The 12,667-nt window shown below is 42.0% G+C and overlaps 1 long non-coding RNA gene across 1 annotated transcript in view; it reads right to left on the bottom strand.

Annotated features, from left to right (window-relative positions):
• Positions 1-9,570: 9,570 nt before the first annotated feature.
• The window catches only part of LOC109888705 (uncharacterized), a 31,353-nt gene continuing 28,256 nt past the window's right edge, over positions 9,571-12,667 (bottom strand). The window contains exon 3 of the long non-coding RNA XR_002255183.2: positions 9,571-10,144. This is a non-coding gene — a long non-coding RNA (uncharacterized LOC109888705). The remainder of the gene's footprint in view (positions 10,145-12,667) is intronic.

Raw genomic sequence — 12,667 nt, forward strand, 5'->3', positions numbered from 1 at the left:
TTATCCTAGGCCTATACAAACATGTACAAAGTGTGATCTTTTGACAACATTGAAACTGGCTACACACTGACAGCAGACATAGAAAGGATGCATTTCTTCTCTTTGGCAGAGTACTTTGGATCAGTGGAGGATGGTGGGTGCAGGGCCGATTCCAGGCATAATCGGTCGCTTAGGAACCCCGGCCGCTAGGTGGCCCCCGACCAAAATGATTAAATATACACTGAATCAAATTACGAACGCAACATATCAAGTGTTGGTCCCATGTTTCATGAGCTGAAGTAAAAGATCCCAGAAATGTTCCATACGCTCAAAAATAAATCTCAGACTTCAGTGTTTTCAAAACAACTGGGAACTCAGAAAAAAACTAGCTCCGGCTGGTAAAAATCTATTTGAATTGTCAACCAACTCGGGAACTTCTTCTTTCTAGAGCTCTGACTTTCCAACCTGAATATCACTGACGTCATGATTTGACCTTGTATTATTTTGAGTTCCCAGTTGTTTTGAACGTGGCATTTCACCCCTACTCTTACGATAAGTACCATGGGATCTTTAGTGACCACAGAGAGTCAAGACAACCATTTAACGTCCCATCTGAAAGACAGCACCCTACACAGGGCAATGTCCCCAATCACTACCGTGTGGAATATATATATATATATTTTTTTAACTTCCAGCACCATCTGGTGTCCCATCCAGGGAGTGACTGACCAGGACCAACCTTGCTTAGCTTGAGGCAAGCCATCAGTGGGCCGCAGGGTGGTATGCTTCTGAAACTCAGTATGCCATGGGCTCTCCAACCCTGTTCCTGCAGCTACCCAGTGCTTAAATTGGGAAACCAAGTGAAGTCTGTTTGGGAACATCGACGGTAACATGTTTTCGCAACGAAACATATTTCACTAAACAGTTGACAGCCCTTTTGCATGCTCTATAAAGGAATAAAGGGGAGAGAGGAGGAGATGGAAATGCATGGTGGTGAGAAATTATGTGTAGCTAAAGGTAATGTGCCACCCAATTAATTATGTTTTTTTAATTTTTTTTATCCCCTGTCCATTTCGTTGTGTTAAGCTTTGAAACAACATCAACAACATCAACAACAACAATGTTGAACTTCTTTCTTCAAATTGATTATCACAGCAAAATGAATTTTAAAAGCAGGATACTGTTTTGATAAGTGTTGGATGTGATATTTGATCCCATTTGCATTGATGTCAGAGTGGTTAGAGAGACAATAGAGCTCGGAGTACCAGGCCATTAGCTCAGGTCATGAGTTGGGTACAACCAAAGCATGTCCAGAGTGCATAAGAGGAGATTACGTGACTCAAGGTCATGTGGAATTTTACTGCGGTCATGACTAATGACTGCCGATGTGACGGTAAAATGGTCACCCCAACTGCCCTATGCACAACCGAAGAATTTCGTCACAAACGGTCAGAAACCGTCTCAGGGAAGCTCATCTGCGTGCTCATAGTCCTCACCAGGGTCTTGGCCAGACTGCAGTTAGACGTCATAACAGACTTCAGTGGGCAAATGCTCACCTTCGATGGCTACTGGCACGCTGGAAATGTGTGCTCTTCAAAGATGAATGCCAGTTTCAACTGTAACGGGCAGATGAAAGACAGGATGTATGGCGTTGTGTGGCCGAGCAGTTTGCTGATGTCAACATTGCCCCCCGGTGGTGGTTCTGTTATGGTATGGGCAGGGATAAGCTACTGACAAAGAACAGAATTGTGTTTTATCTATGGCAATTTGAATGCACAGAGATACCATGATGAGATCCTGAGGCCCATTGTCGTGCCATTCATCCGCCGCCATCACCTCATGTTTCAGAATGATAATGCAAGGCCCCATGTCACAAGGATCTGTATGCAATTGCTGGATGCTGAAAATGTCCCAGTTATTGCATATCTGCATACTCACAAGATATGTCACCCATTGAGCATGTTTGGGATGCTCTGGATCAATGTGTATGACACCATGTTCCAGTTCCCGCCAATATCCATCAACTTTACACAGCCATTGAAGACTAGTGGGACAACATTCCACAAGTCACAATCAACAGCCTGATCAACTCTATGCAAAGGACATACAGTGCATTCGGAAAGTATTCAGACCCCTTTCCAGATTTTGTTACGTAACAGCCTTATTCTAAAATGGATTAAATCGTTTTTTTCCCTCATCAATCTACACACTATACCCCATAATATCCCAGAAATGTTTGCAAATGTATAAAAACAAATAGAAAAAGACTGAAGTATCACATTTGCATAAGTATTCAGAACCTTTACTCAGTACTTTGTTGAAGCACCTTTGGCAGTGACTGCAGCCTTGAGTCTTCTTGGGGATGATGCTACAAGCTTGCCACACCTGTATTTGGGGAGTTTCTCCTATTCTATTCTACAAATCCTCTCAAGCTCTGTCAGGTTGGATGGGAAGCGTTGCTGCCCAGCTATTGTCAGGTCTCTCCAGAGATGTTCGATTGGGTTTGTCCGGGCTCTGGCTGGCCCAGTAAAGGACAGTCAGAGACTTGTCCCGAAGCCACTCCTGCGTTAACCACTCCTGGTCCTGAGCGCTCTGGAGCAGGTTTTCATCAAGGATCTCTCTGTACTTTACTCTGTTCATCTTTTCCTCGATCTTGACTAGTCTTTGATACCGCCACCATGCTTCCCCGTAGGTATGGTGCCAGGTTTCCTCCAGACGTGATGCTTGGCATTCAGGCCAAAGAGTTCAATCTTGGTTTCATAAGACCAGAGACGTGTTTCTCAGTCCTTTAGGTTCCTTTGACAAACTCCAAGCGGGCTGTTATATGCCTTTTACTGAGGAGTGTCTTCCATCTGGCCACTACCATAAAGGCCTGATTGGTGGAGTGCTTCAGGGATGGTCGTCCTTCTAGAAGGTTCTCCCATCTCCACAGAGGAACTCTGGAGCTCTGTCAGGGTGACTTGGTCACCTTCCTGACCATGGCCCTTCTCCCCTGATTGTTCAGTTTGGCCGGGTTGCCAGCTCTAGGAAGAGTCTTGGTGGTTCCAAACTTCTTCCATTTGATAATAATGGAGGCCACTGTGTTCTTGGGTACCCTTCCCGAGATCTGTGCCTCGACCCAATCCTGTCACGGAGCTCTACGGACAATTCTTTCGACCTCATGGCTTGGTTTTTGCTCTGACATGCACTGTCAACTGTGGGACCTTATGTAGACAGGTGTGTGCCTTTTTCAAATCATGTCCAATCAATTGAATTTACCACAAGTGGACTCCAATCAAGTTGTAGAAACATCTCAAGGATGATCAATGGAAACAGCATGCACCCGAGCTGAATTTTGAGTCTATAAGGTATTTTTTATTTTTTTATACATTTGCTAAAGTTTCTAAAAACCTGTTCTGACTTTGTCATTATAGGGTATTGTGTGTAAATTGATGAGGGGCCTTTTTTATGTCATCTGTTTTAGAAACGTAACAAAATGTGGAAAATGTTAAGGGGTCTGAATACTTTCAGAATGCACTATTCATGATAATATTATTATGGACAAAGAGCAAGATATTTTTATTTGTCAAACGGTAGCCAAGCATCGGTCGTCATCACGTCACCAGCATAAGACCCTCGATAATTATTGGAAAGGAGCATTAAGCTCATCACCTGGCACTTTCACCACCCTGTGAAGCTCATCATAACTTATTTCATTTGTTGCCGAATAAAGTGCATGATTTCCTAACGAATCCTAGTTGGAGGGTCACAGAACATGTCATCGCGTGACTCCAAGTTTACTTCAATATGAGGGTTATTATATAAATATTTACGCATAAAAGCATTTCCACCGACATTTCTCTCATAATTAATTTTACAGACAAAAAGAGGCCACCTTTACTAGCGTATTTAGTTCTGTCCACATTTGGAAAGTTTACCGTCAAATGTTGTTTCCATCAGGCATGTCGTGACATTTTTTATCTGATGGAATTTAATCATAGTCGAATACCAATCGAGCATGCATGGCACCCGCCCAGAGGCCCTGACCTGCAACATGTTCTCTGCGCCACATGGCAAAATGTATAGAATTGCAGGAAATCAACTTTAAAACATAAATGTTTCTCTCCACCGTCAAATCTCGCATAGGCCCCCCAAAAGGCTTGAGGCGGTCCTGAGTGGGAGGAGTTCTACTCAGCCTCCTCTGATTTGGCTCTTCATCAAATCAAATTAAATTTCTCACATACACGTTTTTAGCAGATGTTATTGCAGGTGTAGTGAAAAGCTTGTTCTTCCGTAATGCAAACAGCTCTTCATTTGTTGTTCTTTGAGTATAGTCCTTCTTTGAATATAGTCCTTCTTTGAGTATAATACGCCTTTGTTGAGGCTTGCTGACAGAAGGTGGAGCCTAAGGATAACAAAGCGAGACATCTGAGTCAGAGCACTCTCCACAAAGACTACAGCCAGATATATATTTCACCTCTGGTTGTTTCCCGTGCACAACTCTGGCGAGTTTGTCTCTGACCAGCTTGTGCAAAGATTCTGGTATCTGAAACAGACGTTTTTTCAATTAAGCCATGTGTCAAATGTAATGATGTAATGAATGCATGTTCATGAGAAATTCTCACAACATACAATGTTAATAAAACATTCATATAGCTTTTCACCCAAATAAATCAGTCACTGTTCTGTCTACAAAACAAGAATACCTTAAAAATATCATGATGATTGTCCGGCATGAACAAGACCAGAAGGTTCACTTTCTCGTTGGCTAGCAATTTGCTGAGGATAATGGCTCTGGAAAAAGCTATCTTCGTAACCATTTTGTTTTCAATCTGAAAATGAGACCATATAATGACGATAGTAATTCCAACATCATTTGAAACATAATATATTCTGGTTAATCAAGGTCTGAATTAGAATGCTCTGACTCCCTACAGAAACAGTAACTGACCCATGTGCATTATCAATCAGTCAATCAATCAATCAATCAATCAAGGCTAGGAAAAACTCCCTAGGAAGGCAGGAACCTAGGAAGATACCTAGAGAGGAACCAGGCTCTGAGGGGTGGCCAGTCCTCTTCTGGCTGTGCCGGGTGGAGATTATAACAGTACATGGCCAAGATGTTCAAACGTTCATAGATTACCAGCAGGGCATTACTCTTACGGTCTCACCTCTTTGTCTAGCTTGATTTCCAGTGGGTCTGTAGCCACAGCCATGAAGCCCAACAATGTGCACAGCTCCTCCCGCTTCACTTACAAGGGTGCAGTTGCTTCAAACACAACTGCAATGCCTCCAGAGCTTTATCGAACTTTGCATTAACTGAATGTGCAGTTCAAACAACAACAAAGCAGTCACACCACCACAGTTTTGGGTAAACAGCTTAGGGGTGGGACTGGAGAAATGTAACCAAATTCATAGACGGGTATATGGATGCAGGGACTGACCATCCGTGAGATCAAAATGATAGTTTTGAAGCTACAATGTGTTTAGTTTACAATGACATTGTTTACAAACAGTAAACAATAAGTAAAACAGTTAGACAGTTAGACAGTTGAACTAAGCTCATGACACATTGGTAAGTAATAATTTTTAAGAATAAATGTCTGCATATAATTATTTATTTATTTTATTTAAAAAATGTATGTAGCAACCACATATTGCCCCTTTAATGCAGCATTACAAATAGCTGGTGATAGAAAAGGTGCCATCTTGACCAAAGTCATATGAAGTGGTCACCTAGAAGTTCGGTAACCCCAATGTATATGTCGGACATGTGATTGGCCAGCAGGGGCGAGCGGTCGGGCTGGCCGTAGTATTCACCAGTGCTTCATACAGCGTCAGTTTGGGCTATTGTTTGCCTGAGCAATGGTGCTGGCCCTGGCCAACAACACAGCACCTGGACACCTGGGCAGCTCACGACTCACCTCCACCACCTGCTGGTCAGGCAGGTACTCCAGACAGACCAATGCTGCTTTAAGCCAATTATCCTCCGTTCCACAGAAGAAAACATACAATTTTGTGCCACTGAAAAAACTGTTGTCCTCACCAACAGGAATATTGTACTCTGTAGGCCTGTATGAGCTCTTCAATTATGGTGGAAATATTCATATAAGATATTAAATTAAGACCGATAAAAAAATCACACAACATACTGTGATTCCTTGAAGGCCCTCAGGGTCTCATTGTCCAGGTAGTTGCTGGTGTACATCAAGTGAGGAGAGAGAGGCCTCTCTACCTTCCAACAGATTGTCCAGCATAGGAAAGTCTCAGAATTGTCTCCTCCTGCCTCACTTCATCAACCAGAGTAAAGGAATGGACTGTTCTTCAATCCTACTCCTGGGTACCTTAAATGGCTCGACATTTAAGTTTTTGCCCGACACCAGCATCCCTGATGTACTTAGTTTTAGTTGAATCTGGTGTATATGTCCTGGGCTATAACAAAATGTGCATCCCTGTGGGTTCCCAAATGTTAAATTGAAGAGTATTAGACAATATAAACACAGTAAACAGGTTTCCATCCAGACTGTTTATGAGAGGACAAAAATGTAACCTGATGAAAACAGCTAATTTGTCAGTAAACTTTCTTGATGTCGACAAAACAAAATGCACTAGAAAAGGTTTAATCATTTTTAAAGAGGAATGTATTCTCATCACGCTGCGCCTTGGTCTCCTCGTTACAACGACCGTGACAGCAGGGTGGTGATAGTGCAGGGTGGTGATAGTGCAGGGTGGTGATAGTGCAGGGTGGTGATAGTGCAGGGTGGTGATAGTGCAGGGTGGTGAGCTCGATGCTCCTTTCCAATAACTGTCGAGGATCTTTATTTGTATTGTGGCGACATGATGATCGGTGCTTGGCTGCCAATTGGCAAGTAAAAATGATCCCGCTCTTATCTATAACCTCATCATGTTCCCTCCGCACTGTAGAGTGGGCATATTTGCTGTTTATCGCAGGCTTTGTCCAAAAACCATCAGAGATTTTAAAAAATAGGATGGAAACACAGAAGTTAGTTAGTTTAGTTTTTTTTGGGGGGGGTAAATGAAAAGTTATACAACTAGTGCTTTTTAAGTGCATTATGTCATGACCACTAGTTACACATCTGCAACAAGTCAGTTTGATGGAAACACACCTCTTTTGGGAAAATGCTATTTTTTTCCATGCAGATTTTAGAATATTTCAATTAAAACATTTCTCCCGTCAGAAAATTTTTTGACTCAAATGTATAGATACTATATCAAATGTAGTCTCTGGTTTCAATTTGACTTTACACTATGATAGTAGATGATGACTTACAGGTCTGTGGAAATGAAGCGTCATGGACTGCTTGGCTTGGACTGATGCTCAGATTTCCCAACCGTCTCCAACGGTTGGCAGTAGAATGGCGAATGAAGAGCTCAGTGACTTTCAACGTGGCACCGTCATAGAATGCCACCATTCCAACAAGCCAGTTCGTCAACTTCCTGCCCTGCTAGAGCTGCACCGGTCAACTGGAAGTGCTGTTATTGTGAAGAGGAAACGTCTAGGAGTAACAACTGCTCAGCCGTGAAGTGGTAGGCCACACAAGCTCAGAACGGGACCACCAAGTGCTGAGTGTCCTCGGTTGCAACACAGAGTTCCAAACTGCCTCTGGAAGCAACCAGCACAAGAACTGTTTGTCGGGAACTTCATGAAATGGGTTTCCATGGCCAGACAGCTGCACACAAGCCTAAGATCACCATGAGCAATGCCAAGCGTCGGTTGGAGTGGTGTAAACCTCGCCGCCATTGGACTATGTATCAGTGGAAACGCGTTCTCTGGAGTGGTGAATCAAGCTTTAGCGTCTGGCAATCTGATGGAGGAATCTGGGCTTGGCGGATGCCTGGAGAATGCTACCAGGTCCAATGCATAGAGGCCAACTGTAAAGTTTGGTGGAGGAGGAATAATGGTCTGGGGCTGTTTTCATGGTTCATAAATAAGCATAAACTTCCACTATCCTCAAAGTGTTGCTAAATTAGCTCTTCACCTCAGTTTGATTCTCAAAACATGCACTTTGGTTGGAGAGTGAGGAACGTAAGTGTTTCCTTCCCTTTGCACAGGTAAAATAATGTGCAGTCACATATCTGGCATGCACCCAATCACCGGTCGGGTTTCCACTAGCTTCTGTAGCCACAGTCAGATTCCACAGCCACAAAGTCAAAATTGTCAAAACTCTTAATTTAAGGTAAGATTTAGCAGTGTGGTTATGGTTAGGTTGCAAATTTAATATTAAGATGATACATGTCAGAAATTGGCTTTTTGTAGATATGTGTGCTCTGCATTCAGGTGTCAGAACACAGGTCCAAATGATGTCCAGTTTTGTTTGTTTTTCTCACGCGCTGGCCTGGCTGTGTGCGAGCTGTGCTAGCGGCTGATTGCATTTAAATAACAGATGGCTAGCTAGGCCTACAACATTGCCTTTATTACTTTCATAAATGTAGCTAACTAGCTAAGCAAACAACACTGTCACTATATAATATTAGAAACCTTGCTAGATTTACTTAAAATCACTTATTGTGTATTCTCAAAAGTGTGCTTGTTTCTTCCCATCCAAAGGAAATTGGCTGTGAAATTGGTAAGTCACCAACCATGCTACCTATCCAGCTAACGTTAGCTCTCTGGAAGGGGTCTATCAGTAAGTCGGTGCCTTGTTCTGGTTTATAGGCCCTTGGACTTGAAGACGGTTGGTGAAAATGATTTACAGGTAGCCCAGACTTAACCAGGGTTGTACAACCTAGGAACCAAACGTAACGGGGAAAACGACCTGAATTTGTCATGTAGAAAAACACGTTGTAAAATACCATGTGCGACTAATACACCCCTGTGACCCCAGGCTCTGAGGTCGACGCCATGTAGTTAGTCAAAGGCACATTTCTCTAAACAGCGGTCTGCTAACTATATAAGCCTGGAGCTACACCAGTGGGTCTCAGCCAGAGGTCCTATGGGTGCCCGAGTGAGCTTTTAGGGGGTTCCTGAAAAGGCAGGGAGAAAACCTACTGTTACTCATTAAGGTCCAAGGACCTGGCTATTTTCAGAGGTAGGCTGGCTCTGACAGGCAAAAACGATATCTAGACGTGAATTAATTCTCAATTGTGACACGGTTTTAGAAAACATTAAGCCCTTTACTTTCATATCACACCAAAATCATTTCACAAATACAAAAATATACATTTACTGTTGTAACCAGCTTTATTACAGTTGAAGCTGACAGTATTTTTCAGTTCAATTACGTTTCTGGCAGCGTTCCTTTACACACGGGTGTTCAGAGCATGCTAGATGTCTAATTAGCGCAGGTGGTCGCCTTGACCGTCCATCTGTCTTCTGTATACACGTGCTGTAACATGGAGATATGGACATGTGCGACACTAACCCTTTAAATGTGTTTAGTCATCAGACCGAGTGTGAGGGAATCTTAACAAAAGTCCCCCAGGAAAAATAGACCTTCATCAATAAGCGCTAAAGATACCTCATCAATAGGCGGTAAAGATACCTCATCAATAGGCGGTAACGGTAGTTAGCGTCTACGAACGGGGAAGGAGCAATCTAACAAATAGAAAACTAGAAGATTGATCAACTAGAAGATTGATCAACTAGAAGATTGATCACACCGAGACAAGGTGATGCTGAAGGTTTTTTATTCAAAGAGATAGACATGGAGGCAATCAGTGAGATGTACAGGACACAATTCAATCAATTAATTAGTTATTCCAGTTTAGTGCTGAGCGATTAACCGAAATGTTGGTTATTTTTCTGTTTTCAAACAACTAATTGACCAACATTGTTTCAACTATTTGAATTCCATTTCGTTCTGTTTTTTGTTTCCGGTGAGCTCAATGCCCACATTGCACAGTTTCTCTAGAGATAAATCAGATCCAGCCTGAACTTTGCAAAGTTTTTCTTCCCTTATGTAACTAGGCAAGTCAGTTAAGAACAAATTCTTATTCACAATGACGGCCTACCCCAGACAAACACTAACCCTGACGATGCTGGGCCAATTGGGCGCCGCCCTATGGGACTCCCATTCACAGCCGGTTGTGATCCAGCCTGGAAATGTAGTAGGGAGTTGTAGTTTCCAACAGGCCAATGTCCAACATAGTTTAGCACATAAAGGTAATTAACTACAGTGATCATAATCCATTGTGCATCTACTTGTCCAGTTTGTTTCTTTTACACCTGCAATGGAAGAGACAGAAGAATGTGCGATCGTGAGTAGATATAGAGAACAGCTGTTGCTTCACGAGGTATCACTACCTGAAAATACATTGGTAGTTTCTATTCAGGAGTCATGACCTATTTCGCAAAAATACCTCCTTCACTCATGCTGCCAAACATACCCTCTTAAAACGGACTATCCTACCGATCCTTGACTTCAGTGATGTTATTTACAAAATAGCCCCCAACACTCTACTCGGCAAACTGGATGTAGTCTATCACAGTGCCATCTGTTTTGTCATCAAAGCCCCATATACTACCCACCACTGTGACCTGTATGCTCTCGTTGGCTGGCCCTAACTACATATCCGTCACCAAACCCACTGGCTCCAGGTCATCTATAAGTCTTTGCTAGGTAAAGCCCCGCCTTATCTCAGCTCCCTGGTCACCATAGCAACACCCACCCGTAGCGCACGCTTCAGCAGGTATATTGCACTGGTCATCCCCAAAGCCAATACTTACTTTGGCCGCCTTTCCTTCCAGTTCTCTGCTGCCAATGACTGGAACGAATTGCAAAAATCTCTGAAGCTGGAGTCTTATATCTCCCTCTCTAACTTTAAGCATCAGCTGTCAGAGCAGCTTACTGATCACTGTAACTGTACACAGCCAATCTGTAAATAGCACACCCAACTACCTCATCCCCATATTATTACTTACCCTCTTGCTCATTTACACATCATCATCTGCACATCTATCACTCCAGTATTAATGCTAAATTGTAATTATTTCGCCTTTATGGCCTATTTATTGCCTACCTCCCTACTCTTCTACATTTCACACACTGTACATAGATGTTTCTATTTTTCTATTCTATTGTGTTATTGACTGTACGTTTGTTTGTGTAACTCTGTGTAGTTGTTTTTGTCACACTGCTTTGCTTTATCTTGGCCAGGTCGCAGATGTAAATGAGAACTTGTCCTCAACTGGCCTACCTGGTTAAATAAAGGTGAAAAAAATAAAAAAATAAAAGTATACCTTATTTACTTTGAAGATCTACAAGGTGCCAATTTAGTCAGACAGCACAGGCAGCAGCTCAATAGAGATGACTTGGGAATGAAATAATAAAGTAATCGAATCAAAAAATGTAATCTACACAACAACTTAAATATTTTAGTAAAACATTTTGAAGAAATGATGGTTAGTAACTGATAAGCAGTAATGGGCAGTCACTACCATCATGAGACTTAAAAAATTATAATTCTGTGTTACAGCATTAATCCCGAACCGACCTCAAAACTTCCTACTCGCTCATCACTATTCCAGGTATGCACTGTTCCCTTATTATTTGCTCTATTTTTCAGTTGATTTAGGTCAGGATTGATTTAATGTCCTGAATCATATTTGGACACAGAGAACCGATGTCATACCTGCTAAGTGCTCGGGTTCAAATAAGCTCATGTTGAAGTGAAGCAACCCGGTGATGTTGACATACAATGATGCAGAATAGTTTCTATTTCAATGTTATACAGTTACAGTGACCAAGGTTTTCAAAATATGGCAATTTGTGTGTTTTAGAATATTTCTAAAACTATTCAGCTGTACCGTCCATCTGCTGTAAGTGTGTACTCTGGTCATCTCACGCCTCCTAGTGCTAGTAACAATTATTGGTGAATGCATAGGATTAAATGCAATTATTAGGCTACACATGCATTAAACACATTATGGATTATAGCTAGCAGGGATGATAAAGCTGCCGACCATGCGGAAGCACTTGCACATAAAATGTTGATGTCGCTTGCTAGATATCATATATTTTTTTGTCAAAATACTGATAAGGTACCATAGTAAAAAGTATGTTACTGCTTGGCTGAAACAAAAGCCTCCACCCACCCTGGCCCACCCTGGCTAAGGATTTACTGTATTGTCTAACTTGGATGTTATATTTATTGTAGTTAACCTTTTATTTAAACAGAGAGTCATATGTGAGGTTCTTTAGTGAGCTGCCAAATATTGTTTGGCAAGTGATCATGTAATTCTGAACCTCCCAGTCATCTAAATAATTTTAAATCATCCCATAAAGGAATCATCATATAATGGAAGCATACTAAACAAAAATATAAACGCAATGTGTAAATTGTTGATCCCATATTTGCTGAGCTGAAATAAAAGATCCCAAAAATGTTACATATGCACAAAAAGCTTATATCTACAAAATGTTGTGTACAAATTTGTTTACATCCCTGTTGGTGAGCATTTCTCCTTTGCCAAGATACGCCATCCACCTGACAGGTGTGGTATATCAAGAAGCTGATAAAAACAGCATGATCATTACAGAGGTGCACCTTGTGCTGGGGACAAAAAATGGCCACTCTAAAATGTGTCACACAACATTATGGCTCAAGTTTTGATGGGGCATGCTGTTGGCATACTGACTGAAGGAATGTCCACCAGAAGCTAGAGAATTGAATGTTCATGTCTCTACCATAAGCCGCCTTCAACGTCTTTTTAAAGAGTTTGGAAGCACGTCCAACTGGCCTCACAACC

This window comes from Oncorhynchus kisutch, linkage group LG4 (genome assembly GCF_002021735.2).
Source record: "Oncorhynchus kisutch isolate 150728-3 linkage group LG4, Okis_V2, whole genome shotgun sequence".
Lineage (NCBI taxonomy): Eukaryota > Metazoa > Chordata > Actinopteri > Salmoniformes > Salmonidae > Oncorhynchus > Oncorhynchus kisutch.